The sequence below is a fragment of the Mchenga conophoros genome, linkage group LG7, assembly GCF_057382185.1.
Source record: "Mchenga conophoros isolate Kocher_MC1m ecotype Shallow Benthic linkage group LG7, M_conophoros_male_GT1.1, whole genome shotgun sequence".
NCBI lineage: Eukaryota > Metazoa > Chordata > Actinopteri > Cichliformes > Cichlidae > Mchenga > Mchenga conophoros.
Window position 1 is genome coordinate 18,628,373 of NC_140532.1, and position 24,899 is coordinate 18,653,271.

Below are 24,899 nucleotides of genomic sequence, written 5' to 3' on the forward strand. Positions count from 1 at the left end.
TGATTTTTACCTGAATCTAAAAACCTAACAAAGTTTTTTGGTGCTCAAGTCCAACCAAAGTGATTTGATATCTTGGGGATTAAGCCTCCACCATTTTGCCTGCCAACTTCCATCATCTCCTTTGGGCTGCTCCCTTCAAGGGTGGCTACAGTAGATCATCTTCCTCCATCTCCATCCCTAGCACCATCCTATGTCACACCACCTCTCTACATGTCCTCCTTCACACCATCAATGAATCCTCTGTGGTCTTCCTCTTTTCCTCCTGCCTGCCAGCTCCATACTAACTATTCTTTGACTAATACATCCACTATCCCTCTTCTGCACATCTCCAAACCATTTCAGCCTTGTCTCTCTAACTTTGCCTCCAAACCACTCAACCTGAGCTGTCCCTCCGATGCACTCATGCACTATCGTTAATCTCTCCTATTGAAAATCTTCATCTTTCCTACCTCGAGTCTTTTTTCAGTGTTAGGGTTTCCAAACCATCATGGCATATACATCTAGTAAACCTTCCCTTTTACTTTTTGTGTTATAAATCAATCCTGATACTCATCTCCACCAGTTCCACCCTGCCTGCACTCTCTTCTTCACATCTGTTGCTTTAGAGGGTTCATACCATATATGTAAACTCATCTCCCTTCACTTCCTCTGCTCCGTACAGCTTCACTGTTACACCTGCCTCCATCTCATTCACATATATGTATTCTGTCTTGCTTCTACAGACATTCAGTCCTCTTTTTTCCACTGCATACCTCCACCTCCCCAGGCTCTCACCTGCTCACTACTCTCGCTAAGAACCACCATGCAAACCTCATCATCCATGAAGATTCTTGCCTAACCTCATTATTCAACCTGCCCTTCCCTGATGTAATCCCAACCTCACTTTGAACACCTCACCACTGTCTGTCCTCATACATGTACTGCTCCACTTTCACATACTTCTGACACTCCTGACTTCCACACCTCCTCTCTTAGCACCCTATCATATTCTTTCTTGTCTAGATCCACAAAAGTCACAGTGCAGCTCCTTCTGACCTTCTCTATACTTCTCCATCAGCACTCTCAAAGCAAACATTGGATCTGTAGTGCCCTTTCCCGGCATAAAAATCTATGCTGCTGTTCACTGATCCTCACCTCTTTTCTTAACCTAGCTTCAGCAGCTCTGTCCCATATCTTCATGGCTCATCAACTTCATTTCTCTGTAGTTACTACAGCATCACCCTTGCTTTTGAAAATCAGTGCTAGTGATCTTCTTCTCTATTTCTCAGGCATCCTCTCACCACTCTCAACGACTGTGTTAAACAATCTGGTTAAAAATCCATTCCACTGTATTTTTTCTCAAAAAGTAAAAAATATTCAGAATGTAATTTTCAGAGACAGTCTTGGATGAATAACATGGTTACTAACAAAACGTTATTGATGAGATGCTAAATCTAGTTAGAAAATAACAAAGAATCTAAAACCATGCTACTCACCCACAGAGGCTTCATTGTTAAGCAAACTATGACAGTACTATACCAAAACACTAAAATACAGACAATTTTATTATTGACCATAACCGACAGTTTTTTCCCTACAGATCCTGAAAGAAATGCCCGAATTTTCATAACGCAGGTCAGTATAACTACCAGATTAATAAAAGATTACATTTTTGCACACAAGAGAACAGTTATGAACCCCAGAAGGTCATTTATAATGCCAGAGTGGACAGATTGATTTTGCCATTTTGCATTGCAAACTCAATGGCAGTCAAAACTGACAAAGGAAAGAGACAGTGATTCATCAATGCTAAATGCAGCTGTTGCAGTAAATGGCAAATCCCAAAGATCCTGGAGATGCACTAAAACATATTATCAGTAACTTGCTAAACAAAATTCTCTAGGCTGCAATTACACACTGTGAAACTGAACAATAAAATGAAAAACACCATGTCATTACCTAAAGTGCTGGTTCAAAAACAACTTTCTTTTTTTTTTTTTACCAGACTTGAAGATGAAAGGTTAGGCAAACTTAATTATAAAATCTTTCTTTTTTGGACCATGACAATCCATAACAAATTTAATGAAAATTCCCTGAAACTGTCACAGACAAACAGACACACTGACCAACCATGCTTGCCATCTTTAAGCCGGACTGCAAGCAGGACAAATACAAGCACAAAAGCACTGGCAAAAATCCCGCAAATGCATTAAGCACAGCAGAGTCATTTATTTGTGTCTTGCAAATCCCTGAGGATTTCATCCATGGCAAGCTCAGCAACTGGAGTCAAAGGTGCCACGGCGCAAACAATACACAGGCAAAGATCCAATCAAATGTGTCGCTTGTGTTCAAGTGGTTTCTTCATGTGTTAGACTATATGTATTTACACCTGTATGCACAGCAGGCGGCCTATAAATAAGATCCTTATTCACCTACTAGGAAGCTGTCTTCTTCTTTTAGGTTTACTACTGTCAAAATTAGAAGGTTATGTTTAACAAAGGTAAACTAAGCTGGGTAAGACCCTACATTGCACCGCTGCATTTCAAATTCATCTCAGTCTGCTGCCTTGTTTTTTGATTAAATCAAGCAGCAAGCCTGTTGCAGAGGGCATAAAAGTCACAGCCCAGATGAGGCAATCTCACTTCAAACAAACCAGATATGCTGCTGTGTCTTTGTCAGCAACTCATTTACACATAGACATTAGGGTTAAATGGAAACAGTGAGAAGATTTATCTATGCAAAGTCATCTGCATGAAGTCATCTTAGAAAAAGTGCTGTTTAGTAGCGAAAATATATCAAGCACTTTACAGCCACAAGCCTAAAGCACATTAGGACCTAGTCTTGGTGAGGTTACGCAGGGTAGCAAAGAGGATCGAGATTGGTTGCATGGGAGATGGGAGGGCATGACTCAAGAGACTAGTGTGTGCCCTACAGGCTCCTCTTTAGTGGATGGCCCATTGTGGTTGACTGTACAGATCGATAGATCGGGTCAATAGATCATTAAGCAATCCCTATGCTCCTGAAATAACACAGGGATCAGAGTGGAGATAAGAGGCTGGATCAATGCTGGATGCACGGAAAGATGGAGCAGCGTGTGGAGCCTGGAACATGGATGGACCATGTTGCAGTAGGGAACCTGCTGGATGTGCCATGTGCATCAATGGAAGTGGATGGTACAGCTCAATCATAAATTAAAAAAATAAATAACTTGTAACATGCTGTCTCAGGCAATGCAGATAGTTTTCTTTCCAGCCCAGCAGAAGAGATTAATTGTGGTGTTAAAAGTTTTCATGAGCCCTGGTTTGGACAGGAATACTATTAGAGAGGCGTGGGTAATGAAATGTTTCCCTCTTCTCTTGTAATAAGAGTTGTTGTTGTTCCAGACAGCATTTAGGCCAATGGCAAATTAATGGGCTTTTGTAATACACAATGAAAAGCTGCAGGAAATTATAAGACCATCACCAAGAGTCAAAGTTTCTTTTCTAATATTAAAATTATTTACTCTGGGTAGCTGTAATTAATTAATTAACAGTGGGAAGAAAATACTACTTATGCAACTTCTTGTGAATGTTGATTAGACTATGTTTTTACAGTGGAAATAAACAATAATTTCTATATGAAGCGTACCATAGCTCCAGTTTGACTACAGTCTATGAGTCGGGGTGAAAACACAATCCTCACTAACTAAAGTCTATCTTTAGTAGTTCCCGTCCTTATGAGAGCTGACAAATGTTAATGAGTTATCAGGTTCCTTTTCTGTTCCTTCAGTTGTCACACAGTGTGCTGAGCTGATTAAACCTAGTAACAACGATTGCACCTATATGCACAGTATATCAATGCAGAGATGAGCTAAATTATTTGTCCAGATGGAGGTTAATCAAAAACTGAGCAGGCAGTTTGTGCAGTAATAATTAGTAAGGTGGAAGTAATATCAATGTACCATTAAATCCACTCCAGGAAATCACATCAGCTCCCAAAAAGGATACAAGTCCTGCCTGAATTTAAGTCAGAAAATATTTTTTGTCTTTTGTGATATTTGTGAACCAGGACAAGGGGAGTGTCTGCCAGCGTTTGGCGACTTCTGTGTCTGTGGAGGATGGCTACCTGGGAGAAGCTCCTCTACCAAACAGAGCAGCCAGGAGGATTTGGCAGTAACAAATGGATTGAGGCTTTAGGCAGGCAAATGGGAAAGCACAGCTGGATAGAAATCACAAAGGCTAATCCTTTCCTACTATGTCTAGCATTGAGTTTATTGCCTTTTTAAAATTCACTAATACAGATTATTCTGTCTGTTTAACTCATTAACATCAGTAGCTATCTGGCAAACCGATTTAACGACGTACATTATTCCTAACGCCTCTAGGCGTAAGCTGTGTGGATCTAGCTTTAAAAGATGCTTTCTATCAGATAAAGATGTAATTATACAAAACAACATTGCACTGACTGAATGCCATCATAAAGTACTTAAATCGGATAGCAGCCTGTACTAATGCCTTTCTATACGGCAAATATCAGCGTAAGCTCATTCTTATGGCTGAGACCCATTCATAATCTAAGAGCTTCATTTAAAAGGTCAACACCTGGTGTTTATCGAATTCTGCCTTTAAAAAAAAAGAAAAAAAATGTTTCGGTCTTAGCAGCATCAAATTTCTTCAAAGATGATTTTGTAATATATCAGCATGTTTATTTAAAATGAAAGCAGAGAAGATCTGTGGCTTTGATCATTCAGTCTCATTATCTGTAAGCAAGACTAGTATTAAAATATATAGGGCAGGGGGTAAATCCAGGGACTGGTGTTTCCCGTCTCCTGCCTGATGCTGCCGTGGGCTCTTCCTGTCTGGGTGTCGAGGCCAGGACTGCCTGCTGGGAACCTTAGTAGCTCTGTGCAGAAGAGAGGGAGGGAAGAGAAAGAGTGGCACACAGCAGCACACACGCACACACAGACACATAAGCTCCACCCTAAAGAGGAACAGCATGCCAGCCCCGGTGGACATCTGTTTTCACAGGTGTGCTCACCCAATGTGATTAAGATTGGCGCTACACACCCACCGAGCAATGCTGCGCTGGTGCGCCAACACTGTGGGTGCTGGGGCATTAGCGTGAGACGCAAGGAACAGTTGTGTTGTTTAGGGGCAGATGGAAATGATGATGAGAGTTTAAAGAGGAGGAAGCAAGTGAAGGAGAAAACGAGAGGTATGGAGGAGGCAAGTTATGCGAGAAAGTTCATAAGGCTCATTTACTGCAAACAACTGTTTACAGACACTTCACTCAGGAAGACTGGTATTATTTGGAGAACATGCAGATTATCCTCTGCTGTTTGATACTCAAAAGAAAATGGAGAGATCACGTGAAAAGACTGGAGTAAGCCACACATGGGAATAGTATTTTTTTTTTTTTTTTTTTTTTTAAATACCAGTACAATCCAAAATGTTCTTAGAGGGAAAATCCATTCATCTCAAGAAAAGTCCATAGGATATAGGTGGGCAGCAGTTTTGGCAGAACCAACACAGCTGGTATGCAATCGTACAATGCACCTGCTCCCATGGCAACCAGAAGAGGGATTGCTTTCCCTTACACCAGCAGGCCACTTCATGCTTTAATGTAAAGCGACAACTTGCCAGAATTAATTTGTGTGTTGTCGGGAAAAAAAGAGGTCCCCCAAACAGATTTAATTCAGAAAAATGGGGGGGGAAAGCAATTTTCCTTATTTATGCGCCCCCATCCACTGCCACACCACTGCTGCCACCCCATAATTCTCCAGTGGTTTTTGAGAACTTTCAGCCATTTCAAGTGATCTCACTCCTGGAGTAGTACGAGGCAGCAACAAGAAAATCTTTAATGAACGAGAAAGCAATTCCATTTCACAGCAGCAAGAAACCAAGGAGGAGGAGGAGGGGTGGGAGAGTCAGTCACTAGCTCCTAAAGAGAAATAGAAGCCTTGGATAAAAGCTGCTCACCCCAAGATATCTATGAAAAAAAAAAAAAGAGGAGGAAGAGCAGACAGACGACAGACTTAACACCAAATCATCCTGCTGTACGATTCAGAAGCTTACCTAATGCTGACAAGTGACAAGAAGAGTGCTATGCTGCATGTAGCTTATTAGCATTTGTGAATTTCACTTTGCTTGAGCTCCTGAACTTTTTACACTTCTATCTGTAACTAACAGAGCAAAACTATCTGTACAGCAGCAAACACGGAATAAATAATAACTAAGTGAATACTTATATGTCGTGTTCACAGCGGGTATCAACAGTTTTGAGCCTCGTTTTCAATACAAGTTGGTGATTTAGCAAAGATATAGTGTAAAACTGATACATGTGCACATATGTGAGTCAGTATGCAGAGTAAATGTTGCTTGATGTGATATCAAGCTGCAAAAAACATATTTCATTAGTTAGTCTGAGATATTTATGATAAGCCCTGATCACACAGCCAAGGTCTCGTCCCGATTCCATTATCCATCCAAATGTGTGCACTCCTCCCCTCCTCGTTTCCAACCCTCCCACCAAGGAAGAAATGGCAGGCATCGCTCCCACAACTATGCCCGGCTCCAATCTGCTCTCGCTTCCCATCTCCTGGCGAGCATATCTCAGTGTGGGGTATGACTTCTCTCAAAAGCTAGATGTGAGAAATGTATATATTTGTAAGTGCTAATACTAAGCGGCACAGAATGTTGGGCCAGCACCAGACAGATGGTTCTGAGAAAGGCAGAAGATCAGAGAGATGCTCCCTCCCACCCTCGCTGTCCCCATTCCTCTATTTCTCAGAGAGAAGTCACTATCACAGCGCTGCATCGCACCGAGGAGCTTCAGTGTACAAAAGCGGCCTTAATTCCCCCAATGTTGGAATCGGCTCACTCTAACAAGGGTATCAAAGAACTTCATCAATGAAAGGATATTTAAAACTCAGCTCTCAAAAGCCTATCAACCCATGGGTGGAATACTATTGGGAGAGTTATTGGGGTGTAGGACAAATGGAGAGGCACACGATGTAAAAAATAAAACAACACAGAAAATAAAGAGGAATATAAATGATTTTATAGTCTCTTGTATTTGTAGAAGGATTACTAATGACATGGAAATTCTCGTATGTATCTGGTTTAAAGGCACAATTAGCCTTGCCCAGTATGTCCTTCACAAAGCACTGCCAAGGCAGATTAATTGATACAATCAGAGGCCAAGTGAGCTTAATTTACAAAGCCAGAAATCTCAGGAGCAAAAGTTATAAAGCAGCGAACAAAAGAATTGACTGTAAATGCACAGTCTGTGTGTCCATGTAGGAGGGGTTGTTTCACTTTTGCAACAGGAGGGATGTCAAGTCTTTATTTCTGTTGTACATTTGGCTCGCTATGACACCTCATAGGAGGCCAGGGTAAAATAAAGTGCAGAGCTTAACAGCTCTGGCACACCAGGGGAGACACGGCTACTCAGGAACTATAACGCAGACACACAAACAAATGGATTCACTTTCACGCATACAGACAGTAAGCCTCACAGATAAATTCAAAATCTCAAGACAAACTGAAAAATCCTCTTCTTTTGATTGAATGAGGATGGCAGTCTGTGTGGGCTACGTTAGCCATGCTTTCAAAACCCTAAATGGCTCAGACACATGTACAATAACAGAATGCCTGGCCCACTGCTTCTGTCTTTAACTATATCTTTCTATCTGAAACTCACAAGCGGAATTTGAGACAAATCACCCAAAGTGCAAAGAGCTCAGTTGGGGTGAAGTCAGCATCAGCAGGACTGCTTCCACGCAAAAAAAAACATGTTGCTTGGTCTGGGAGGACGTTCATGCAGAAGCTGCCAATCAATCAATGGGATTTTTATTGTTCAGAAGGGATATAAAGCTCTCTTTGTCTGTCCATACTCTTCTGACCTTTATTGGGCCAATGAAGAAGGCAAACGCCACCAAGCCATCAGGGAAATGGAGTATCTGTTTTGCTCTTAACACACTGCTCACAGATTGCAGAGCTGGCATAGTGTAGCGGACACAGACTGTGTGCCGACCTGGGCGTGCGCCGCCCTACGCGACCTTGGTACATATGACTATGCCAACGTGCCAATGAGCGCTCCCACACTGTCCTCATCTTTAAAAAAGAAAAAGAAAAAAAAAAAACCTTCTCCCTGAGGCAAGGCTGGAGCTTGGGCTTGAGACACAGAGTTCATTAACAGATAAACAGCGGAAGTGTGGGGGAAAAAGAGAGCAAGAGATGGGAATAAATGAGAAAATGACAACGGACGGAAGATATGGAGAGAGCTTGGCAGCCGTCCATGAAAACGACAGCTGGCAGCGACATCCTTCACAAACCTGGCGATGCAAGCGGTGTGATGGAAGCAACCTCCAGAGACATAGAAAAAGGAAGAGAGGAAGAAGGAGAGAGATTTGGGGGAGCGGGAGGGGGGACTGTGGCAGTAAATATCATGCTTTTCGTCTCCAGACTCCTGTGCTAATTAACACAGTTCCACATACAAGGGCCCCCCCCCCCCGTTTGCCTCGCAGCCTGACCTCAGTCTTGAGCACTGACACAGAGGGCTGGCAAAGGCCTATGTTAAGTTGCATTTCCACAGCGTGGTGGAGGTTCTACTTTTGGTGCAAGGTACTTACCTATATTTCATTCTCCTAATCAAACATATGAGACTTTCAAGGTGGTCATCACAGTCGAGGACATCAAGATATTGCATTAGTTGGTGCTTTAACAGCTCTCAAACTGACACTGAAACTGCAATATGATTCCTAACTGTTTTGTGGTGTGGTTCCTTCTTTAAGTCATGCAATGAGATGGAGGTTTTTTAAAAGTACAAAAACACAATGCATGAAAGTAAAGAAAGAAAATCCAAAGCATTTGTGTGACAGACACATGAGTAGGAATATATGACAGCCATGGCAGATAAATGGACAAAAATCGTAATTGCTGTTTCTTACTCATAACCTGAAAATTACGAGTATATACCAAAACCAGTTAAATCAATTAAAGGCAGAGTGAGTAATATACTGCCACTAGATGTCAGTAGATTGCAGTCACTTGCGTTCTTTTTTTTAAATCTCTTCCAATTTAAGTGCATAATCCTAGCTAAAGTGTCTACTGTGTAACTCTGGCCGCCTTTCATCTGTAATGGGTGTGGGGTGTTGGCCCACTGAAGATAACATCTATTACCTCTGACGAGCCTGTAAAACCTTATGAGAGAAGTCTCATACATGATGATGACTCAGTGACTCAGCCCAATTATGTCCAATAACAGTGATACTAAGGCAGACCTTCCCAAAGTGTGGGGCAGAGCCATGGCAGGGGGGGGGCGCGGGATGAAAAGGGTGAAAAAACCCCCCAAAAAACCGCTTGGACACTGCTAGCACGGGCGCCTACAGAAACACAAAGCAGGAGATGAAGCATAGCTGAATATGTTTCCAAACCAACTTCATTCTAAGCCAAAGACTAGAAAATATGGTGAAGCATATCTTCCCTTTGGCTTCACCTGCACAAGTGCCAAGGTAGGTCTCCCCTACAGAACTGGTTTTCCCTTTGTCGGGAGCAGCACTGGGCTGTTTAAATCACGGACAAACAGTATCCCACATTCGTGATTTTTAGTTCACAAACACTTCTTGTAATGACTAACTACTGCTGACATTTTGGAGATATACATACTATACTATATACAGTAAAGTTACAGCGGGATACAAATGATATCAGGCTGATCCTGCCACGATTTGTTCCCCCGGTTCAAATCACGGACAAACAGTATCCCACAGCTGTTTATGTTTTTAAACCTATTTTGAACAGAGAGGCATTTTTTGAAAAATGTATTGATAGCAATGTTGAATATTATTACACAGGAAAAAAAACAACAACAACTACACGTAAAATAATCACATCGTGACGCCTCTGCCTTTGTAAATGGGGGGACAGTAACTGCGTGTGTATGTAAGCGTGTAAAACCTGCAGATAGTCAGATTAACAGTATTTTGTCTCTATCTGCCATTCTGCAATTCATCTCATGTAAACAATAACGTGGCACACAGCGTGACGTGAAAAAAGGTACATACCTTTGAGGTTGTGTGACAAACTCTGTATTCCTCATCCACAGGTAAACGCAAAAAAGGAGTTTTAAAAAAATCTCAGTTTTCGGTGATTCAAAACGCCGTTTACGTGTGGACGAAACAGCTGCATTTTCAAAAATACCCGTGTAGGTGTTTTACGCTACGTAAAAGACTCAGTAGTTTATTTTATTACTACCTGTCATTTATTGCAGATTACTTGTATTTGCTTAATTGTTCACTAAATATTTGAGGTGTGAAATAAACCACAATGGAGCAAAATATGTGTGTGTGGTTGGAGGATGTGTGTGTGCGTGCGTGTGCGGGGCGCGAACATTTTTCTTGTAAAACAAAGGGGGGCCCAGCAAAAAAAAAAGTTTGGGAACCACTGTACTAAGGTGAGCTGTCGAAAATATCCTGAACTTTTCTGTCAGTAGTCATTTCTGTTTTGGCTACGTTTACCTGTTTTTAGCTTCTGTTAGCTGCTGTTAGCCGCCGTTAGTGAAATTTTCTTTCAAACAGATCTAGCATTGTTGGACTGCACCAAGCAAAAAAACTTCTTCTCATCTTATGATGTCAGAATAAAATCAAACTGTTTATCAGAGGGAAAGTGTGATTTTTAGGACACTTCGGTCCAACATTAGCTAGCGTACTGCTAGCTAATAACAAGCTGTTGTTGCCATTTAGCCGACTCGTGAGCTGTCCAAAGACAGGAGGGTCAAAGGGCTAATTTGCTGGATTAAGTAACTGTGACAGTATGTGAAATAAATAGGCATGTTTGTGTATGTTTTTGTGTGTTACAGCCCCAACTTCTATTCAGGAGAGGAGGAGTGAGGAGAGAAAGGAGGGAGGTGGAAATGAGGGAGGAGAGAGTGCAGTGATCTTTAAATTAAAAGGAACTTCTATTGCATAATGTATATGTGGTTGGTCTCTAGCGACATACATAAAATGCAATTATGTATCTTGGCCACTATATTCATGATGTTGAGGGAATACAGCATCTTTCAAAACCTGGTGCTCACTAATCCATTTGTGGATTAGTTCTAAATTTGTAAGACTGCTGGAAGACATAATTACACACTAATCAATTTATATTTATGAATACAACATTCCCTTGTCTATTAAATAACTTAAAATTTTACGTACTTTACCTTTAATGAGTAGAGTCCAGTTCAGCTGCACTATGCACTGGAAATGAGGCTTCAGTGTGTAAAAAGAAGTGCTGAGGGATTTTGAGAGAGGAAAAGAAATAAAAAGGTGAGACAAGGTCTGGTGGCCTTGTCTGAAGGTGAGCTGGATCCCCTGCCAGCCTGCAGCCCGACTCTTCTGGCAGAAAGGGAGGGGGGGACAAAGACAAATGAGGTAGAGTGTGGGGATGCTGATCAACAACCGACTCACTCACCGGCCGTCGCTCACCACATCCAGAGGGAGCAAGTGAGAGAGAGCGACGGAGAGACAGAGAGAAGTGAGGAGGCCAATGAGCCGGCACTGGTCCAGTCACAACACCATAGACACAAATCATGGTTCTGTACCATTAGCTCCAGACTGTCATAAATCAGACAAAGCCAGCCAGCAGGACCAGAGAGAAGGCCAAACAGAGAAGTCAAAAAGCCACAGCCACACAGGACTGATCAGACAACAAAGGAGGGGAACAAACAGCAACCTTTGGACAGAGGAAGCATTTATAACACCACAAGACAGAAGAAAGGCTCCATACACATAATAGAAGCACTGGTATTGAACCTGGCTTTGTTACTGCAGCCTGAAATGCATCCACAGTGCTATTTACAGTAATATTTATATTACAAAAAGTCACTCACAGTCAGTGCCAAGCCAGGTTTTTTTTTTAAAATCTACTCTTTCATTAGAAATTTTCTTATGTTAATCAGGCTATGGTTATGCATCTTTGCTATAAATCTTTATTAAATGTCTAACCCCTGTAGAGGGGTTAAAGAAAATGAGGATAAAGAGTTGGGGGACAACATACGATAAAGATACATAGCTGCAACTAAAGTGGGACTAGCGCCTAAATTCACCATGAATCTGCCTTCTCTCAGGAATGCTTGTATTAACATGAGACACTAATGCATTTAAAGGTTTCAGATCATTTGGTAAATAAACAAGGAGTGAGCTGTACTGGCCAAGGTCAAAGTACCAGCATAATACACAGTCAGTGTCTATCATAAGTTACTGAAAACAAACAGAACCATAGAGCTTCTGCTTTTACATGTCATAAAAGCCTCCATTAATATTCATGATCCAAATTGTATAGTACACTTGATATTTAGTCATTAGGATTTTGTCACTGGAAATTGAGGTGCTCATTTAGAGCATGTGGGTTAGTGTTTTCATTTGGTAATGCCATTACTGGAGCAAAAGCTTCATTAGTATTTCTGCTTGTAATAACCTCGACAAGGGATTTCCTAACCCAGTTTTTCAACCACACCCATCCCAGGCACGCTGCCTTGGCATGCACCCTACTGGCAGACAAACAACACATCTGCCTTCCTGCTCGGAAACTTGCGCATACATATTGTATGAATCAACAGAAAAAATATGCGCTTTTTGTTTTGCTTGTGCATGTGGGTGAAATATGGACTGGGGTATAATATAGTGTGTGTGCAAAATTTCAATTTTTTGATTCCATGTAAGACTGTGTGTAGGAAGTGATGATCCAGATTGGCAAAAAAAAAAAAAAAAAAAAAAAAATGGCAGCAGAGAGCAACTCTTGGTTTCGCTGTAAGTTTTTGGTGAGCGTGTGCCAATCCCACCTCACACAGCAGTGCACCACGGGGGGGCTGAACACTTTCTACAGTTGGATCCAATTAATTTCATCTCCACACGCCAGCCATTTCGACATGCTAGGAGCATAAGAAGAGGAAGTGGAGGGTTGAAGGGAGTGGAGGTGTGCAGCGAGGCAAGTGGGAAATAACCGAGAAAAGGGAAGTGGAAGGATGGGCCAAGGTTGGGGAAACTTAGAATTCCCTGTATCTTCCGTTGAGTTTCTGCACAGGCAGACGAAAAATGCAATTACACGTGCCCTTTCAGCCTTTTCAGGCAAGTAGGGTGTGTGGATTTGTGTGTGTGTGTGTGTGTGTGTGTGTGTGTGTGTGTGTGTGTGTGTGTGTGTGTGGTGGGGTTTGTGCCCTGTGGCCACCAGCACTCCCATTTTCTATGCTAATAGACACTTGTTCTGCATTCTATCAGGCATTTGGTGGCACAGCTCTGAGTGAGGAGCAGCAGAGGGTGAGTGCAGAGCGGGTGCGTAAGGAGCGGGGAGGGAGAGAGAGGAAGAGGGGGTTGTCGCCTTGTGTCTCCAGAGATAGTAGGAATAATGAAAAAGTCTGCTGGGACTTCAAAGCAAACGGCTGGTCATTTCCTGTGGTGATGGCTGATATGGGGCGTACATGTTCAGGCAACAAGCACACAGACACTTAGTCACACATTCCTGCTAGCAAAACCCTGCCAATGAACACCATCTCCTTTGATGGCATAGTGGAGCCCAAGCGAAAGGAGTGGAGTCTTTGGACAAGGAACAAATTCGAAAAGCTTTCGCACGTTGCTGTCAGAGCCATCTAAATGCTTTAGTCACAGCCTTGGGTCAAAACTTATGCAATGTGGGTGTAATGCCAGTAACCAGCTGCTTTTTTTGTTTGTGTGCGTGTTTGTTTGTTTTTTTAAACAATTTATAACACGTGCAGTGTTTTCAAGTTAAAACAGGCAATATTAAATTAGAAAATAAACTAGCAGTTGTTATAGGGCAGGGAGACATCAAAATCCATTCTCTTGGCAGATCAACCTCTGGGGCTTTGCTAAACAGCCTGTGTAAAAGAAAAAAAACAAAACAAGGTATATCCTTCAACATCTTTGTGTTCTCAATTAACTGGTAGTACTTTGGGTTGTTCGCCTGTTTACACTCGTTCTGGGTTGACCATTCTCTACGTTGGCAGGTGGAAGCATAAGGTAGCTCAAATGTGACAGAGTGTCTCAAAAATGCAGAGGGAGCTGCGTTACTCCTTTTTTGGTCACTAAAAAGATCGACATGAGGAAAGACGTATGAGCAGAACAGCCAGAGCGGTATGTGAAGGGGAGAGAGCTGATAGTCCAACATGATATGCAAACATAAACAAGCCAGCAGTCACATCTGCCTCATCTGGTTTCTTATCACTGAATCTTTCACTATTATGAAAGCCGGTCTACTGACATACATTCACTCATGGCTGTAAGTCTTATGTGCGAGCAAGATACACCAAAAGAACAAATTGTAGAATTAAATTTTTTTACAAAACAAAACAGACAGACGCGCGCGCACACACACACACACACACACACACACACACACACACACACACACACACACACACACACACCTGGTTTCATTCAGGATGCCTGGAATTCTTTGCCTGCTTGGCTCACATTACTTCCTGAGCCCGCATGCTGACTGCTGCACGACAGCAGATAAAATATGCCACTCAGCACAATACCTCATCTGCTCAACATGTAACTGGAAAAACGCAGTTTGATGAGTGATAGAAGTGAAGCTGAATTTACAGGAGAGCTCTGAGAGTGGATGGGTCTCAAGTGGGAGACTCCTGAGAACCCAGGTACTCTAATTTACAGCGTCTCCCCTTTCGTAGACCCTTGACTGCAGTACAGTCAAGGGTCAGTAGTACAGTAGAAGTGAGCTAAAGATGCAATGATACTGTAAAATCTCTCACTCATTCTGAGAAACTGAGTCAGAGAAACAGACCAGAGACACACAGTGCAACGTGAGGAGCCAAAGAACCTTGATCTTATAAAAGTTATTAAATTTGTATTGTTTCATAAACAGACCAAAACCACAGGAGGGGGACGACGACTGAACAATACTAAAGTTTAAGAAAAAAGAAAGAAATCTTTATTGTTTTATTTTCTTTTGAGAACCCACAAAACAGAATGAGATGATTTCTGTTGCAAAGTAAAAACTATAAACCTTGGGATCAGTTTGCTCTACACACCATAATTCCTAAACGTCACCTTTCCTTTACATTTCCGAACGCACCCCTTCCAATTCCCCCATCCTATTCTCTTATCTCCCAGGTTTGACAGAGTGATGTCTTCAGCCAAAATCACCTTGTCTACTCCGGTTCCCCAGGAGATGAAGTGCCAGCGATATAGACGATTCAATCAAGAGAAGTGAAAGAGCAGATCACAGACAATACGCCGCGGCCCCATTACCCCCAGTCCTCAGTTACCAGTAGCGACGCTTAGCTCAGGCCCCCACCTAATGGGCCATAATATCATTTTGTGCCATGTACCAGCTCTTTATACTAGCTCTAAACATAACTCTGTCGCCAGGGCACAATAAAAACAGATATATTTCTTTATTACTCCTCGCGAAGCATATCACCAGATCTGAGCTCCCCTACAAAGGAAACTAATATCTACAGGAACCCGCTCTTTTCCTTGGCTCATTTAGAGCAGACGCACAGTTGTTATTACATTGAGCTGCACTCTGCCGGCCTCACCTCCCCACGCCATTCACTCAGACTGTAATGGATGTTTTATTATAAAGAAATGAATACAATATCTTCGCCATAAATAGCCTACTTAAAAAGCCATTTTCTCTGCCTTGCAATATGTTTGAATGTCCATCACGCCTCAAGCAATGAGGTGCCACATGTTTAATTCAGACACGACGCAATTTGCGTGTTACTGTATACGTGGAAACAGCAGCTCCTCTGCCCTTTGCTCACCCTCACTGCTCTTTTTTTCCCACTCACGCAATAATCACACTCCACCCTTTCTTGCATACAGTCAATGTAAGTCTCCAGCAGGTTCATTCGTTTACAACACGGCAGGGAAAAGGAAATGTCACCTGGGCACCCCCCCCCCCCTTTTTTTTAAGACATTCACTTTCTTCATCTCATGTAGTACATGCTGTGCTTGTAAGCCTCGAGTCAGATGAACAGAACTTCACTTTAGCAAGGGCAAGTTATTATCTGCTACTAGGAAAAAAACCTACACACAGGGCACGTTGTTGCCATCGCCCTGTACCCTATACATCTCATCGTGTCTGACCAGCCCATACACTGTGAGGATATGACAAGAGATGAGTGAACATTGGGGCACGAACATGTGTGTTTGTGTGTGGCAAGACGAAGCAGGAGAGGGAGTTGGGGAATCCAATCTCTCACACAGAGGAGCAGAGACAGGCGGGCAGATACGTTCCAAGCCTGGTATAACCCCAGCGGTATCCATGAATGAAATAACAGGATTACAGGGGTATTAGAAAACCTGCTGAGATGGTTGATAATGCTGTTTATGGTTGGGCGTCACACCGCTCGAAGGGAAAAGTCAAACTGTTTGACTAATGAAAATATGGACAAGCTCTTCACACATAGTCACCAAACAGCAAACTTAAGGAGAGAGGTCTTCCTCTCCATTAGCACCCATGGTTTGGTGTTGACGAGCATTAATGCAGATACCTGAAAATTTGAGTCTGTGGTATTATTACAGACAGACCTCTTAAAATAGGGACAGAAAACATAGGCCCCACTATCCTTACAACGAGAATGGGATTACTGTTGTGTCAACAGTCCCCAAAGATAATAGTAATTACTGCCCTAGCTACAGCGCCATCAGACTGAGGCAACTTCGCTAGCTGACAGCTTGGTCCTAATTACCAAGAACCACCAATTACGGGCTCCATTTCATTATTTATATAGCACAGCACACCCAAATAAAAGAGACTTCAGTGACTCTGAGCAGTCACATCGCTGGCAGCTGCAGAGGAGCATCCAGAGGATCAGCTGAATCATTCTCTCAGAGTTTTTTTTTTCTTCTTCTTTCTTTCTTTTTTTCTAGATAATATACTAGTCAGCGTGCAAACGCAGCATGATTAGTATTGAAAGCTGTGTAAAAATAGAAAATTAAGCCAACAGGGGGCTGCCTTTCCTTCCTTTTTGTCATCCACCGGAAGTAATTTAGCTGCGAAGGAAGTGCATAACCGCCTCTTCTTTTCCTCACTTGCTGCTGCTCGCTTATCTGAACAATTCGAAAAGATTATCCCTTGAGCAATTTAACTACTGAAACAGTTTGCCTGTTGCATCTACATTTATTCCACCGTGAGGTTTGTTTAGTAAAAAAAGAATGTGCTCACCTGATGTTACACAAAAGATGTCTCAAAAAAAGAAAAAAACCCAACATAAAAACAAAATTCTTTATCTGGTGAGTGTATTCAACCATCCACACACACACAGCAAATTTCACAGATGTTTCCCATCATCCTCTGCTGCCAAGCAGCGCCCAGTGATGGCTGAGAGGAGGGGAGCGGGGGCTCAGTGCTGGGGTGTGAAATTCTGCTATTCCTGCTCCAGTGAATTCAGCAGAAACTTGGCAGATCATTGTGGAGATTTGTATGTCTGTGGATTTGACATGAAACTGTTTGAGAGGCTCATCTGGAATCTGTCTCTCAACTTGCCTCCCCTTAAAATGGGCTTGGTTCACAATACCTATATAAAGCCAGACAACCACATTTTGTAATCCTCCAGAGGATACAGATGCAATGATTAGGTCATATACAATCATCTGAAAGATAACAGTCTGTTGCTTAAAAACCTGCCTTTGAGTAAAAGCTCACAATCCTTAAAATAGACAAAGAGCATCTGCAGCATCTATACAGATTTCTGCAACTATATACCTTTGTTATTAAAAAAGAAAAATACTCCCACTCTTGTTGAAATTCAGTATTTTTCACAAAACGAACACAAATAGAAGTTCATAGTCAGCAAGCTGTAAAGAATGTAAAGCTATCGTGTTCCAAGAGAGCAAGTAGTCGCAAAGAAACCGAACAAAAAAAACAAGTAAGTATGTACAAAAGGAATCGGCCGTGGCGATCCAAAGCGCTTAGCATTTAGATGACAGCTGCACAGGGCAGGCCTTGTTTGCAGGGGCTGGAGTGGTGCGGTATATGTGGCCCGGAGGCCGGATCTGGTCCAACTGTGCCCTGGCAAGAAAACGCTCAGCCCAGTCAGCCTCGACAGCTTGGATATTCACAGGAGGCAGTGGAAATGGAGGGCTGCAGTACCATGTTGGAGTTGGGGCGAACTTGCAGGAGGAGGGGCAGGAGTGATGAGTCAGGGAGAAGGTATTTTATATTATTTTTGTACGACAAGGACACGACATTCGCCATTTTCCGTAGAGAAAACCCAACTTAGGCTGGTGATGAGGGGGTATGTTGGCTTCTGGTGATGCCTGGAGCACGTTAGCAGGCTTTTTAAACCATTTTTGCACAGCCTTAAAAGACGTTAGTATACACCTGCAATGCTGTGACTTTTTTTTTGGTAATGAAAATTTTCTAAAGGCTCGACCTGCTCTGTGCTGACCGCATAGGCCTGAAGATTTTTACCCTGCTATGACCTAATCATAGCAGTTGGCTTCAGATTACATGAAACATTGTCATCTGACAAACCACTGTGACAATTTCAATAGATCACAGGCCTTAAAGTTAGGATCATCACTTTGATTTAGCATGACAAATGAATTATTCACTCTCATTTCTGGGGATTCATACTTAAACTCAGAGTCATTTTGAGTATCATAGAAAGGACTTTTGATGTCGGACAGCTTTCTCCTCACTTGATTAACCTGAACCAACTTCAAAAGTGCCACGGCTTGGGTATCGCCATCAGCAATATTCTAAACAAGCGTGGAGCCTTTTTAGAAAACAATATCTTCTATGAGCCTCCTCTTTGAAATACTGCAAGTTAAATGGTCTTGTTTACTTATTTTTGCTATTATACTTCAAAAATAGCACATTTTACACAGTAAACAAGGAGCAAGTCAAGAGTCAAAACTAAGAGTGCAAAACTACTTTAGTAACGTTCAAAGTATCAAAATTTAATGCAGAAGGGAAAAAAAGGGGGGGGGGGGCAGTGACACACAAGGGAGAAAGAAAAAAAAAACAACTAAGGGACCCACCCACAACATTGCAAAAGACAACAAAAAAAAAATAGAGAGATTTTTCAAGTGCATCCTAATTCATTCATCCCCCAAGTATGTCTTTGCTCCAGGGTTGTGACAAGGCAAAGCCTCATGGGAGAAATGACTGGCACCTCCTAATCCTTATGGATACCAAAAAGCATGTCATTACCATAACATTCACACCATCTTTTGGGATGTGAGACAAACTGAGTCAACAACAAAGGATCAAAACGAAAAACAGCAAAGAAAAATTAAAAAACAGAAAAGTGTGCCTGTTTAATGTGATCTATTTGGAGTCGCAACTGTAGCACTTTGATGAAAGCCACAGCTCCACCAAACTTCTAATCATTCAGCATAGGCCAAACAACCACCTGGTGTAGCCTATATTTCAAATGAGCCATATTTTGTTTATCTTTAACACCAGCGGGTAGGCTGGCAGGCATGCTGCAAGGGAAATTGGAGCACAAGAATTATGACCTAAGAAGAAGAAAAAAAACAGCTGATTAGGGAGAAGATGAGTGAGAAATGGAGTCATCTGTCACGTTAAGCACTCCACAGATGGACAAGTGTAACACCCTAAGAAACCTGCAAGTCCTGAGGCTTGGTGGCAGCTTTGGGATTTAAAGTAAATCCAGGAACGGTTTCAGAAGAAGTGATGAAATATGCCTCACGAGATCACATGTTCATATTGCTCACCCTTTCATTCACGTCATCAGACGAGTGGTAACAACGGTCCTTTTTCTGTGCTTAAATTAAATGTGAAAACATTTAGTTTTTCCAGCTGTCTACACAAAACTATTGTGAGTGTAGATAATTACTGGGGAGCTTCATTTAATGAAGCCTCGGAGCAGATCTAATCACTTGCGTTCTTTAATAAACAAGAATGGAAACCTACTGGTGTGCAAATAAAGATTTGACAGACTAGAACTTCTCCCAACTAGTAGGCTAAGACTTGACTTATAATTGGACCATTGTTTCCTGACACAAACCATTTACTCGTCAGCAATGTTCCGCTTCTATAAGCACGACAAGAAAGAAAAGATGTTTTCAATGGTGTACTGTGGCTAAGCACTGCCTGCATATCTCCCAGGTGAGATGGACAATTGCCTGCTGGGTAGCAGAGTCGTTGCCTTAGTGCCTTCTCTGTGTCCTGTACCTCCTGTCTGCTCAGACTTTACCATTGACCTCACTACCACTTCCTACCTCTGCTATTCTACCTCTGCTATTGACAGCCAAACAACCGGGAGTCAGGAAGGCCTTAACGAAGAGAAGTAGGAGGTTCAACTAATTAGAAATACCTCCATTCCATTACTTCATCCCCTCCTGTTCACTCAGAACACTGAGCTAAAGCTTGGCCAGAGCTGGGCCTGGAGGATTGTTTTTTCTTTTTTCTTTCTTCAGGCTGCTAGCCAATGGGGGACCGTGGTAATTGCCTAAATCCCACTGTGGCAAATGAGGACAGAGTGTGAGGGTCACGCAAGCCAAGAAAATGCTGGGATAAAGTGTGGGAATGAAAGTCTAGTAATAATAATAATAATCTTTTTAAAAAATACAGAGGCATAGGACACAGAGAAAGAAACTTCAATCTTTATCTAAACATTCCACAGTAGAAGTTCTAACATTGCAGACCTGGTGATCCATAAAATAGGTAAAGAAATCTTCTTTGCACAAAATTAGCACAAGAGCGTAGGAGACTGGAAAGGAGTATTGTGCAGTGAGAAAATAAAATGACCTCGGGTGCTACTCACTAGGGAGAGGCCGACAGGGGTGCAACGACTGTCTTGGCTGTTGAAGCGAAACAGAGTAGGGTGCAGCAGTGACTGCACAGTCGGTGCTTGCTGGACACTTCAATCACAGGCTGCCGGAGCCCCGGGCAAACTTGGCCAATTAGCCGCACACCACCGCTGACCCCCAGCTTCATTAAGGGCCTGGGCTCTGGATAAAGGGAGAGAGGAGAGGAGGTGGAGAGGATTAGCAGGTGAGAGAGTAAACTGTCAGCAGGGGCCAGGTTTGAGGAGATACACACATGCATTTGCACAAACACGCACACCAAGAGGTGACGCTCAAGGTTACAGATAAACACAATCAGAGCACACCATACCACACGTGTACACATTGGCCGAATCACACTCCCGTGTCCCTGTGGGCTTACACCTGCAACAAAGGTGGTGATGGTGGGGTAGAGAGTCAGGGCTATAGAGGCCAGAGGGTGCAGCTCTCCCCCTCTTTCCCACACTACTGACTTGACAGCAACAGGTGTGGTGGCGAACAGACATGCAATTACCAAGTTGAGAATCTGCTCTTTGTGACAGAGACAACAACAAATAAGAGGTAGGATTGGAGTTCGAGGAGAGAAGGAGAGCGTAGTGTTAGAAGAAGAAAGAGGATACAGACAGACTACCCGGAGGTGAGAAAAAAGAAAGACAAAGAGAAAGAGAGATTTCCAGTTGTCTCTTTTCATTGGAAATCTCTCACCGGCAATGTGGGGGGGGAAAAGAAGATCAAAAACTAACACAGACAGTAACTATGACACACCTGTTGTTCTGCAGTGGAAATAAAAATTTACACACTTTGGTTGTCTGAAGAGGCATCGCATAAGTGTGCGCACAACACTGAGACAATTCAGAGAGGGTGGATGAGGCTTTCTGAGGTGCTTTGGGACAGGTTGTGCTCAATGAGCCCTGACAGAAAGACTGTTTGGTGTATGCGGGTGTGTTTGTGTTTGCCTGCATTACAAATGTGTACATCCACATGGGACCTCTGTTTGCATCAGCCTTGCAATGAAAACCACAGCAGTGCTACAGATTGGGTGGGGGCGGGACAGCAGCTTCATACACGCTCCCCTTCATTTTCTCTGTTTTCCCTCTCAGATTACGGGCCTTCGATCAGTCTAAAGTAATGTTTGTGAGCTTTGCCGCTTGTGTAGCAATAACTGCTGTCGGAGAGCTTGCATGCTTGGGTGGAGAGAAGATACTGGCCCTTTATTTAAAACAAGCCAAGGATAAAAGATCAATGGCCCAATTCAAGCCATGAATTGGAGGGAAAAGTTCACAAAACATAGTGGGAGATTACGAGCAGGAGATATATGCGTAGATAGAGGGGGAAGCGGAGAGTGAAGGGGCATCTAGCTCATCTGGGTGCTAGTGGCTTATTGATTGTTTGAGACACAGAGCTCCCAGCCATTCATCACCAACCACTCTCAGGCCCTTAGATAACTCCTATGTTAGTGCCCTGCTGCTGAGCAGCTGCAACTGGCCACATCCATTATCCTTCAAAGTAAGCCCCCTAGCCTGGGAACAGGCATGGAGGGGCTGCTGGGTGACAGGCTGAAGGGAGGGCTGAAATGGAAATGGAGGAGGCCTGTGGTTAGGAGCATGTGGTTGAGGCTACGGTATACAAAAGCAGACGCTAAGGTTGAAGGGCCAGGGCTTTATGAAAAATGGTGCTCTGACAGCCACAGCAAAGACGAGAAACTGTCTGTTTTCACCAAGAGAAGAGGAGAAAAAAAATGTGACAGCACTATTGTTTCCACTTCTTGGCCAAACAGTATTAGCAAAGCTGTTTTATAGCAGATAGTACACAAACCAACGAAGCGACAGGCAGCTCTAAAAACTGCTGAGTTGCTGTGTGGTTGTGTGTGTGTTTGTGTGTGTTGTGCGTGCAGGCAGACAGACAATTCCCAGATTGGGCAGGTGGGGATCAGCCATAATGAGCCATGCAGGGGGAGAAAAGTGGAACTGAGGGCAAAAAAAAAAAAAAAAAAGGAAAAAAAAGGAAGAAGGCCAAAGAGCAAGGGAGAAAGAGAGAGAGAGTGATGGAGACGGGCTCAGAGCCAGAGACAAGGCCCCAAAAGAGCAATTACAGGAGATCCAGAGAAGGTGTGGGCCCAGCCCGCAGGCATAGTTTCAAACGGCACAAAGCCCTGCCAGACATGTACTCACAAGGATTTACAAGCGTGCACACACACATTAATTTGCCTGCCTAAATTGAAGAAAAACTTGTTACAAGCAAACTAAACAGATGGACAAAATAGATGAGATGACGAATAAAACTCAAAATAGGAGGGAGGCAAGCGTGAGGTGGGAGGATTTTTAAACCGGGAGGGGCGGGGGTCATCTCAAGCCACACGTCACCGCGCCACATGTTTTCAATGCAACATTCTGCTCTGGTTGGTTACAACCTGTTCCCTTAACAGCACGGCCTGAAAGCAAAGCTTAAAAACCCCAGGTCGGGTCACTGTGCGCAAAACTTTCCGGCTGATTGTGCTTTGTGCGGCGAGCGCGCTAAACAACACTGAAAAGTCTGGACAGCTTCACACCACGGTGCCTGTCACAGATACAAGTCCGAAATAGTTTCTGAAGGCAACCGTTTCTGCCTTCCCTCCTCCCCACCTCGCCCACCTCCACGGCTTAAAGGAGAACGACAAGTTGGAAAGAACAAGCGTGAATGATAGGAGAAAAAGAAGGAGAGAGAGATGTGCAAACAGATAAGGGGGAGGGGAAATTAAATTAAGAGAAAAGTTCTCGCGCAACGGCATGCACCATTGATTTCCTATTCTCTTGGAAACATTTAATGAGCTTAAATAGGAGCCTCATCTGACACTGCCACAGTGACTCGGAGGAGCCTCCCAGTGAGAGGAAATCGTTCAGCGGCTGTGACGGCTACCAGAGGGGGTGAAAGACGGAGACGAGACAAGGGAAGGAGGGGGGGGGGGGTTTAATGCCAAAACAAGAGACATGAGCAAGACAGATGTTGGATCATACTCAGTAAATGGTCCAGCGATAGCATTGCTTGCCTAGTTCTCAATGAGGTGGGAAAAATGAAAAGAGATTACTGGAAGACAGCCAGATGTTAGAAGATGTCAAAGGTGCTCTACATTCAACCAGCCTGCCTAGTTATTAGGTGCTTACTCACATCAGACCCTCATAAGAACCTAACAAAAACATACTGACTGACAGCTTATGCACTACCTCATTACTTCCTTTACAACCTCCCAACAAGGTATTGATCAGATGCAGCTGTGTGGTAGCCACAGAGTTGCGTCTTCTTTGTCCTAGCCTCGATCCTCCCTGTATTGGCAGATCTTTAGTCACTTCACAGGGCTCAGTCCAGAGGTGATTCACTGCTCATGCCCCAATGTGAAGCATCAGTAGCTGTGTTATGATGCTGTCTGCTGGTGCTGCATCCAGCCACGTTTTAGCGTGAAATCATTATAATATGCACTATAACTCATGGTATAGTGCTGTGGTACATATGAGTGCGTATAAATCAAACTGTGTAAATCCAAACTTTGTTTTTATGTAAATATTAAGTATACTCTATAACTGCCTCAAGTCTTTGTGGCATGGGTTCAACAAGGTCCTGGAAACATTCCTTTCAGATTTCCATTTTTACACAACAGCATCGTGGAGCTGCTGTGGATGTGTCAGCCGTACATTCATCCTCGGCTCCAGCACATCCCAAAAGTGCTGTACTGGATTGAGATTTGATGAATGATGAGGACATTGGACTACAAGAACTCAATGTCATGTTCAAAAACAGAAAGTTGATATGATTTGAGCTTTGTACCATGGCATGTTATCCTGCTGGTACACTGTTGTCATAAAGGATTGAACATCATCAACAATTATACTCAATCATGCTGTGGCATTTAAGCAAACCTCAGTTGTTCCTAGGGGCCCTAAAGGTACACATACAAGGCAGGACGGATCTACGCTTTTATGTTGTTTATGTCAGTTTCTGAATCTCCCATCCGAGTGTCACATAGAAGTGCATACTCATCAGACCGGCTAACATTCTATTGCCCGGTTTTGATAAACCCGTACAAACTATAGTCTCAGTTTCCTGTTGTCACCCGATGTGCTCTTCTGCTGCTGTAGCCCTAACGCTTCAAGGTTCAACATGTTGAGCATACAGAGAT

General features: G+C 43.0%; 1 protein-coding gene across 2 annotated transcripts in view; it reads right to left on the reverse strand.

Annotated features, from left to right (window-relative positions):
* plxnb2b (plexin b2b) overlaps nt 1–24,899 on the reverse strand; it is a 147,513-nt gene that overhangs the window by 98,410 nt on the left and 24,204 nt on the right. The window contains exon 2 of one of the 2 annotated variants that reach the window (XM_085282714.1): nt 20,728–20,914. The exons of the other annotated variant lie outside the window; for it this stretch is intronic. The gene's annotated coding sequence lies outside the window, so the exon portion shown is untranslated. The remainder of the gene's footprint in view (nt 1–20,727; nt 20,915–24,899) is intronic. 2 annotated transcript variants of the gene reach the window in all.